General features: G+C 53.4%; 1 long non-coding RNA gene across 2 annotated transcripts; it reads right to left on the reverse strand.

The window, feature by feature from the left end:
- Positions 1 to 860: 860 nt before the first annotated feature.
- LOC307176912 lies at positions 861 to 8,617 on the reverse strand. Of its 2 annotated transcripts, none has more exons than XR_013824941.1 (3): positions 4,276 to 8,617; positions 2,589 to 2,693; positions 861 to 2,387 (listed from the first exon to the last, which is right to left on the reverse strand). It is a non-coding gene; the product is annotated as an uncharacterized lncRNA (long non-coding RNA). The 2 variants fall into 2 exon arrangements; XR_013824942.1 differs by having other exon boundaries at positions 2,476 to 2,693.
- Positions 8,618 to 8,659: the final 42 nt, after the last annotated feature.

An 8,659-nucleotide genomic window follows, 5' to 3' on the forward strand; every position in this document is an offset into this window, starting at 1 on the left:
TGAAGCCCTCGGAACTCCTGACGAGGCCGCTGGGAGCAGCTTCTGTTCTAACACTGGGTCTCTGACCCTGTTCCTGACACACAGTCCCTAAACCCCCTGGAGTTTCCTGGGTGACAGGGGCGTCCTTTGTTCTCATGAGGCGACTCCAGGGGGGCTCCTGGGTGGCTCCTGGTCACCACAACGACCAAGCCGTGATTAGAAGCTCGGAGCTTCCAGCCCCGCCCCATTCTCGGGAAGGCAAGAGGGCTGGAGACTGAGTTAACCATCACTCATGCCTCTGGGATGAAACCTCCGTAAAATCCCAACAGCGTGGGGTTCAGAGAGCTTCCAGGTCGGGGAACACACCTACGTGCCAGGAAGGTGGCACCCCAACTCCACGGGGACAGAATCTCCCGCGCCTGGGACCCTTCTGGGCCTCGCCCCCTGTGCCTCTTCATCCGGCTGTTCATCTGTGTCCTCTCCTCCGGGATAAACCAGGAAACCTGAGGAGCGCTCCCCCCGAGCTCTGTGAGCCCTTCCAGCAAATTAACGGAGGCCGAGTCAGGGGCGGGGACAATCGGTTTGTAACAAGTCGGACAGAGGTTGTGGGTAACCTGGGGACCTGCCACTGGTGATTGACTGGCATCTGAAGGGTGGGGCTGAGCCCTTGACCTGGAGACCTCAGGTAGTGTCGGGACTGAGTTCCCTGGTAGGACAGCTGGCTGGAGCTGCAGCACCGTCTGGCGTCAGGGGCGCTGTGAGTGTGGCAGGTATCGGAGCGGAGACACAGGAGCCATGAGGCTTTTCCTAAGCAGCGTCACTTATACTGGGGGGGAGAGGCATCATCGAATAAAACACTGCAGCCAAATGATGTAATAACAGATACTATTAACAGTGTATTTATAGAGTTTGTAATAGCATGGGAAAATATTTGTTACAAGTGAAAAGAGGAGGATACAAAATGCAACAATAATTTTTTTAAAAAGCACAACTACATGGAAAAGAGCCTTTAAATATCACAATACATAGCTGGTTGACGTGAACATTGAATTTCCCCCTTTTGTTCCAATTTGCCTATCACAGCACCTGTTATCTTCACACAGTAAGACAGTAAACTCTTCAAAAGCAGCATAAGCTAGACTTCAATTAATTATAGTGTAAAACAAAGGACGTCCCCACCATCTGGTTCCCCGAGGATCAAGCCATGGGGCGCCGGGCGCACACAGAGCAGCCCGAGGGGAGCGCAGACCCAGGACGGAATGAGGCCTGGCGCTTTGGGAAAACAGGCCCTTCGACGGTTACACTCTAGGAACAACATTTACAGACCGGATCTTTGCATCTTCCCACCCTCAGGAAAGCGCTAGAGTCATTCACGGGATACTTGTCCCCGTGACAGGCAGCGACCCTCCACGAGGCCCCCCTCCTCGGAGCGGCTCCCCAGAGCTGGATGACGGGCTGTCCCCGAATCACGCGGAAACTCGGGGCTCACGTCATGCGTCCTTTTCAGGGGACGACAGGGACACCACAAAGACGTCACATCCCCACAGCTGACAGATGACCACCACGTGATCCCAGTAAAGATTCTTTCGGGGGCTTCCCTGGTGGCGCAGTGGTTGAGAGTCCGCCTGCCAATGCAGGGGACGCAAGTTCGTGACCCTGTCCGGGAAGATCCCACATGCCGCGGAGCGGCTGGGCCCATGAGCCATGGCCGCTGAGCCTGCGCGTCCAGAGCCTGTGCTCCGTAACGGGAGAGGCCACAACAGTGAGAGGCCCGCGTACCGCCAAAAAAAAAAAAAAAAAAAAAAAAAAAGATTCTTTCAGTTTGGGACTCACAGAAGAGCTGCAGGGGCACCAGAGTCCCCTCCCCCGGTCTCCACACTTCCCGGGACATGAGCCCCTCTGGGAAGGAAAGCATGTACCATCTGCAACGAGGGTGGCCCTGCTCCGACGCTACTGGCTACGCCACGCGGTGGACGAGGACGTCACCAGTATTTCTGCAAATGCCCATCTCTGTCCTGGGAGCTGACCCTGATCCTCAGGCCCCCACCTGGGACAGTCCCCTCGGTCCCCGTCTCCGTGACCTGGAGGCTTCTGAGGAGCAGGGTCAGCCGTCGCCAGCCGCCCCACCACCTGCTCCATACTCTCTGAGGACTGGCCTGGGGCACAGGTCACCAGGAAGGACAGGAGGGCACAGCGGTGTCACCAGGGACAGGGACCCTCACAGCTGAGGCAGGTGGCGTCTCCACTGCACAATGACTCCTTTTTTCTTTGTAGTTAAGAAAGAGCTACTTGGAGACGTCTCTGAGACCATACGGACGCCGTCTGCCCTTGAGCTTCGAGCACCGGTCCCCCGGGGCGCCGGCAGCGGTCGCAGCGGTCACTGCCCACGGCCCTCCGTGCTGGAGGCTCTGTGAGGAGGACATGCCCTGTGTTCCCTCACTTCTCAGCGACATTTACCCCACCCTTTGGATTCCGCCCCAATGCTGTCAGCATCACCTCCTCATCCAGCGCCCGGGGCTGCTGGCAGCTCAGGTTGGCACCTGCGTCCCCGAGGCCCCGGGTGGGCACCGCCTGGCTCCTTTCCCAGGGAGCGTCCTCAGGACCCTCACCTGCAGGGCTGTGCTTCTCGGCCCTCAGTGGGCACTCAGGAGACAGTCCGACGCGCGCAAACGCCCGGCTCTGTGGATTTCTGTGACTCTCCGTCGATCTGTGTTCTAAACACACATATGAGCTCCAGCTCACAGGGTCCCCTCTTCCCCCCGCGGCTTCTCGCTCCCACAGCAAGGAACCTGCCAGTTCTCATTATCTGCAAAATATCTCCTTATTTGTTCAACACCGGTAAACGTACAGCTTCAGAACCGCTAACCTACCCCAGGGAGAATGAGCTGACCAGCCAGAGGACAGTATCCACACAGATCTCCGGTCCACACACGGAGTTCCTGGGGTTGGGGTGTGGCCACAGGACCACCAGGACAGTCACCTTTGTCACGGACTGCACCCCCACATCCTGCTTGGTAGCTTTAAAATTAACATGAAGTCCAGTCTTCGGGGTGCACGTTCCTATGGGTTTGGCAAACCTTCAAAGTCCCATCCCCACCCCCTCGTCACCGTCAGCCCAGACCCCCTCGGGCTGCCCCAGCCCGCCAATCCCAACAGTTTTGCCCTTTCCAGAATGTCCTGCACTTCCCAAGTGCCCGGAGGATCCCCGCCACCGCCTGCGTGCAGCCTGGGGCAATGATGGCTACAGCTGCCGTAAACACTGCCAACCTAAGTCAGAATTTCTCTCGGGTGAACGTTAACTTTATCTTCAAAGACAACTTGATTGCAAAAGATCACATGGCCAAATAGACAACAACAGTCAGAAAAACCCTGAAGGAGAAAAGTGAGGGAGCTGGCCCCGCAGATACAGCACCTATAACTTCAAAAGAGTGGTGCTGGGGCAGCTCCAAAAATCAAGTCAAGTATGTTCTCACGTCAGCACAGGATGAGGTGGAATCTCAAATCAGTGCACAAAAGGGGAGCTTTCGATAAGTGGAAGGAGGATACCTAGAGACCTGCATGGGAAGGGTGACATGGACCCCTTCTCTGCCCTGCCCGTCGGCATCCTGAATCAGAGATACAGATGCAGAAATGAAACTACACATGCATTGGCAGAAGAGACAGAGTCTTCTAACCTAGGACTAGGAAGGACTTAAAACCCAAATGCTACGGAAGAGTGATCAATTCACCCACGTTTAAACAAAAGAACTTCCACAAAGACATGCCAGAAGCAAACAAAATGATTCTAAAAATCATACACTGACTTTAAAAATGTGACTTGTATTGCAAATATCACTATAATCTGATAGAAAGATGGGCAAAAAGGCAGGTGCCCCACTCATAAGGAAAATGCAAATGAAAACTGCAGGGACATAATTTCGTACAGGTCAGGGTCAGGCTGTGGGCACACAGGCTCTCTGCTGATGCATCGCTGGTGGGACAGCAACAGGGGCAGCCCACGTGGAGAGAAATATCACAGTTACTCACATCTAGGAGGCTGCACTACCAAGACCACACAATTTTAACCTGAAAATGATAATAACTACAAAGCCTGAAGACATATCAACTATACAGAAATCCACGGTGACACAGCACTTTAACATCACATGTTTAAATGTGATGTTCACTTTGTTTTCTAATAAACTGGCTTTTTTAGAGCAGCTTCAGGTTCATAGCAAAACTGAAAGTACAGAGTTCCCATAGCCCCTCTGCTACCTCCCCGCCACACATGGCCTCCCCCACCATCAGTGTCCGCACCAGGTGGGGCGCCGGTCACCGCTGAGGAACCCGCACCGACAGGTCATCACCCCCCAGAGCGCACGGCTCACGCGGGTGCGGCAGTTCACTTCTGGAAGCTGCTTCGGCACTGAGTTCTTACTCTGAAGCCAGACAAAAGGATCTCGAATCAGGCACGGATCCCAGCTTTCCTGTAGGGACGGTACTCTGGAGTAACCAACTGGTCCACGATGGAAAATTCTTCCTTACAGGTCTGCTCCAGCTGACAGCACAATAGGAAAGATAGAATTAGAAATTGCCAGGGACTTCGCTGGTGGTCCAGCGGTTAGGACTCTGCGCTTCCACTGTAGGGGCCTGGGTTCGACCCCTGGTTGGGGAACTGAGATCCTGCGTGCTGCGCGGCGTGGCCAAAAAAGCAAAGCAAAGATTCCGCCAAGCCCGCCGGAGTACGGGCCTACTGACTCGCCAGGGATGCATGCGACGCCGTGGGGTCAGAGGTCAAAGGCTGCCAGGGACTCTGCAGTGGATGGGGCCGCTGGGGCCACCCCAATGCGGCCCCACAGCCTGAAGAAAAGGGCAGAGTGCTTCTCAGGTCTCCATGCACACTAGTGGCCCGAGGCCCTGGCTGAAACGCAGGTTCTGATTCCGTGGGTCCACGGAGGGGCCCGAGGCTCTGCACTGCTAACCAGCCCCAGACGCAGCCAATGTTGCAGACCCGCACTCCACACTGCGTGGGGAGGGTCCAGCACCACGTGTGGAGCGTGGTACCTGGGGGAGATGAGCCTGATTCAATCAAGCCTCAATCAGACCACCCGGTTACCGGAGCAGAGGAAGACATGGCCGTTCAAGGACTCACCAGGTCAACCCAAAGTGTGGGTGTCCTACAGGACAAGTGACCTCGTTTCCCCTTCCCCAACACAGGGACTTGAGACACGCCATCAAGGGCAGCGTGCAGACCTCGCCGGAGCCACAGGGAGCACACTGGCTGTAAAAAGATGTTTTCTGAACAACTGGAGACGTGTGAACATAACCTGGAAATTAGTTACTAAGGAATTCTTAGGTTTTGTTTTTATATTAGCTACAATAGTGGCATTCTGTTTATGTAAAAGATTTACATGAAAAATACAATGTCTGAGGTTTGTTTTATAACACTCAAGCCCCCAAACCAACCAAAACACAAAACAAGTGAGGAGGCAGGGAAAATGGTAAAAGTAACGGTACAACAGCACTCACTGGATTATCCTAATTTTATTCAAAATTTCCCTTTTAGAAATTTCATAAAACAAGCTTAAAAAACGACAGCACTATGCGACATTACTAGTCTTGCTTACCAAGTCTCAAGAAAAAGCGTAACTTAGAGCAAAAGAGAAAAAAAAGCACAGACTGCCTGCTAGTCCGTTCCTCTAGATTTCACCTTCCATCAGCCATCACTTATCTCCCTAGCTACTGAGCCCACACCCTCCTAGCGGCACGAGGTCATTTCACAGGTAAAAGGCCCCACCTTTCACCTGTGAACTCGCCCGCTCATTATTACCAAAGCAGGGTCCCCAGTCCCTGCTCAGCTCCGCAGAGGCCTCTCCACTCACTGCCCTCACTGCTTTGTTTTTAAAAGGCTTTAAAAAAGTCTCCAAAAGAATTCAGAAGGTGTGGAGTCCTTCACTGTGCTTGGTTTTCCCCATCTTTCCTTCAATCAGAATAGTTCAGATCCAGGACTTCCCTGGCGGTCCACTGGTTAGGACTCTGTGCTTCCATTGCAGGGGGCACGGGTTTGATCCCTGGTCAGGGAACTAAGATCCCACAAGCCGCGTGGCGCGGCCAAGAAGAAAAAAAAACCAGATCAGACCCAGCCTTCATTAAGAATTCAAACAAAAAGAATACCAAACAAGAAAATCCCACCATATTACTTTTCCATACTCTATTAAAATGTAACTTCATAGAATTTTTGCTAAACCTTTCATTTTTCTGCTGTTTTTTTTACACCCTGTTCTTTTGCTCACACAAACTCCTTTTTGGTCTTTAAAAAGAGAAGATTTCAAACACAGCGTGTATTGGGCAGTTGGACACAGTAGAAATGTGCTCTGATGGGTCTAAGCAGAAAAATCCCCTGTTGAAAGGCCTCTGAGTAGCTCACAGAATTTCCAAAAGGAATGCAGAATGACGCTAGGGAAATAGCAGGCGCGAGGGGGCAGCAAGGGCCACGGCTGAAGGCACTACAAACAACCCGGTGAAGACCCTTCGCCACCGCGGGAGAAATGCCACTTTGCTGCGGCTACAGCTGCCGTCACCAGCAAACACCACGTTCAGGGGCAACCACTAGCTCCTGATCCAGTCTAATGGGCTGAACTTGGGCTGAGCTCGCACCCTAGCCGCTAGGAAGGCTGGGAAAGTGACCATCTGGTTTTTTCAACTTCTGCTGGGTGCTCTGTCTGCCAACCATATTCAGAGGGTAAGGCGTTCTCTCAACAGAGGAAGGGGCTTCCAAGGCTGAGAAGCACAAAATTAATAGGTCTTTTGTTTCCATACTCAAGATTTTTTGGTAGTTTCTCACCATCAGAAAGTTCAAGAGAAAAGGGAAATATTTTAGAATTTTCCAGTTACATCTGAACTGAACACTCTACTTCATAGGGACAGCTCAGGCTCAGATAATAACCTACTGTACAAACATCATGTTAACAACCTGCTGCTGATAAGGGACCTCACAGTGAAAGCATAGAGACCGCAGATCCAACACCTCCTCTTTCCCACGGCACACTTCAACAGACAGCACTTCTCTCAAATGGGATCCCGCTGAGACTCTTCCCCATTTGGAACAGCAACAAACAAAAAATCCAGAAAGATCCCTAAACACCTAAACAAGACATCAGCAAATCAACTCTGTAGTAACAGCAGATTTCTGCCCCAAAGAGCTGAACAACCTGTGGACTAAGAATGCTGCCTGCCATGTCAGTAAGGAAGGACACTGCAGCCATCAGTCATCAGTAACTGCAGCCACTCCCCACCCTGCAGCCTGAGAAGACTCACGAAGGAAACAAGGAATGCCTGCCATCACGGCGTCATCACACTGCAACCACCCCAGACGGTGAGCCCTGAGGGGACTCAGGATGAGAGAGCACAGGACGCTGGCCCCAGAGAGCTGAGGTGCAGATCAAAGGAATGATTTCAGTGAGCCCAGACTCTTGCATCTCTCCATACATAGAAAAGCGCTAAATTCCTTAACTGGAGATATCTGGTTTTCCTTAATTAACGATAATCTTTTGACATTCCGACTACCTGCCCTTTGTTGCAAAAACTCCTATATATCCTGGCTCCCCCCTCGGATTCTCGGGGTTGAGATGACCCGGCTTGAAGTCCTAAGAACGATCCCTGAAAAAAACACAGCTCTCAACTTTCAGTCGACAAAACCCAACGAGCCTGGGGCTCCCTCGGCCTCTTTGCTTTCCTCTTACTTGAAATCCTTCAGTGTCACGACTTGTTCAGCTGATGGTATTAGAAGGTGGCGGGGAAGGGAAACTGGACAGGAAGAAAGAACAAGGAAGACAAAATCTACAAAAAGCAAACAAATGTAAGAACAACAACAACAAAAGTCACAAAAATCAAAGCCTATGACAGGTAGTAACCAACACACCTGCACTGAAGGTGAACTGGAGGCACGTTCCCCAGGGGGTGGGGTTGGAAGTGCTCAACGAAGCAGCAGGGCAGGAGGGCGTCACCTCTCTCTGCAAAGGGCCCGTGTGGCCAGAGCGCGGGCAGCAGTCGGGCAGAGCCTAGAAGCAAATCAGGAACTGGGGAGTGAGTGAGAGGCACTTCAGGAAGGTTCTGGAAGCAGCGAGGCTGCGATTTCCTTCCCTGGGCAGCTTGGGGCCCTTCTGAACCTTCCGGGAAAGGCCGCCACTCCCCCACGGCCTCCAGGACGAGGTGACAGCCGGGAGCCACCGAACCCTCTGAAGCCCCTTCAGTCAAGATTGTGTCTAGATTAACATCCTGTGCCTTGTGTGTTTTTCCAGCACGAGGGGTAACACTCAGTACGCGTGTTCACATCCCCCTCCTTCCTAGCCCCCAGCCCGGATTCTCCACGGGCCCCGAGGCCGAGAAACGCGTTAGCATCAGCGTCCCTGCGGAAACGCCCTCTCGTCTCCCGTGGGGCGGCCGCCGTGGGACTCCCACCCTCGGCCCGCGGTGGAGAGCCGCACGTCCGGTCCCAACCCCTCTTTTCATCCGGCAGCCCCAGGCGGGACCCAGAGGCCCCTCCAGGAGGTGACCAGCCGCACCCACCGCCCGCCTTCCGCTTCCGCCGGCCGGAGACCGGGCGGGGGTCGGAGGCGAGACCCGAGTCACGTGGCGTCGCGGTCACGTGTCAGCCCCAGGTAACGTGTGAGGCGGGAGCAGGTCGCACGCCTGAGCTCTC

This window comes from Stenella coeruleoalba (genome assembly GCF_951394435.1).
Source record: "Stenella coeruleoalba genome assembly, chromosome: 18".
NCBI lineage: Eukaryota > Metazoa > Chordata > Mammalia > Artiodactyla > Delphinidae > Stenella > Stenella coeruleoalba.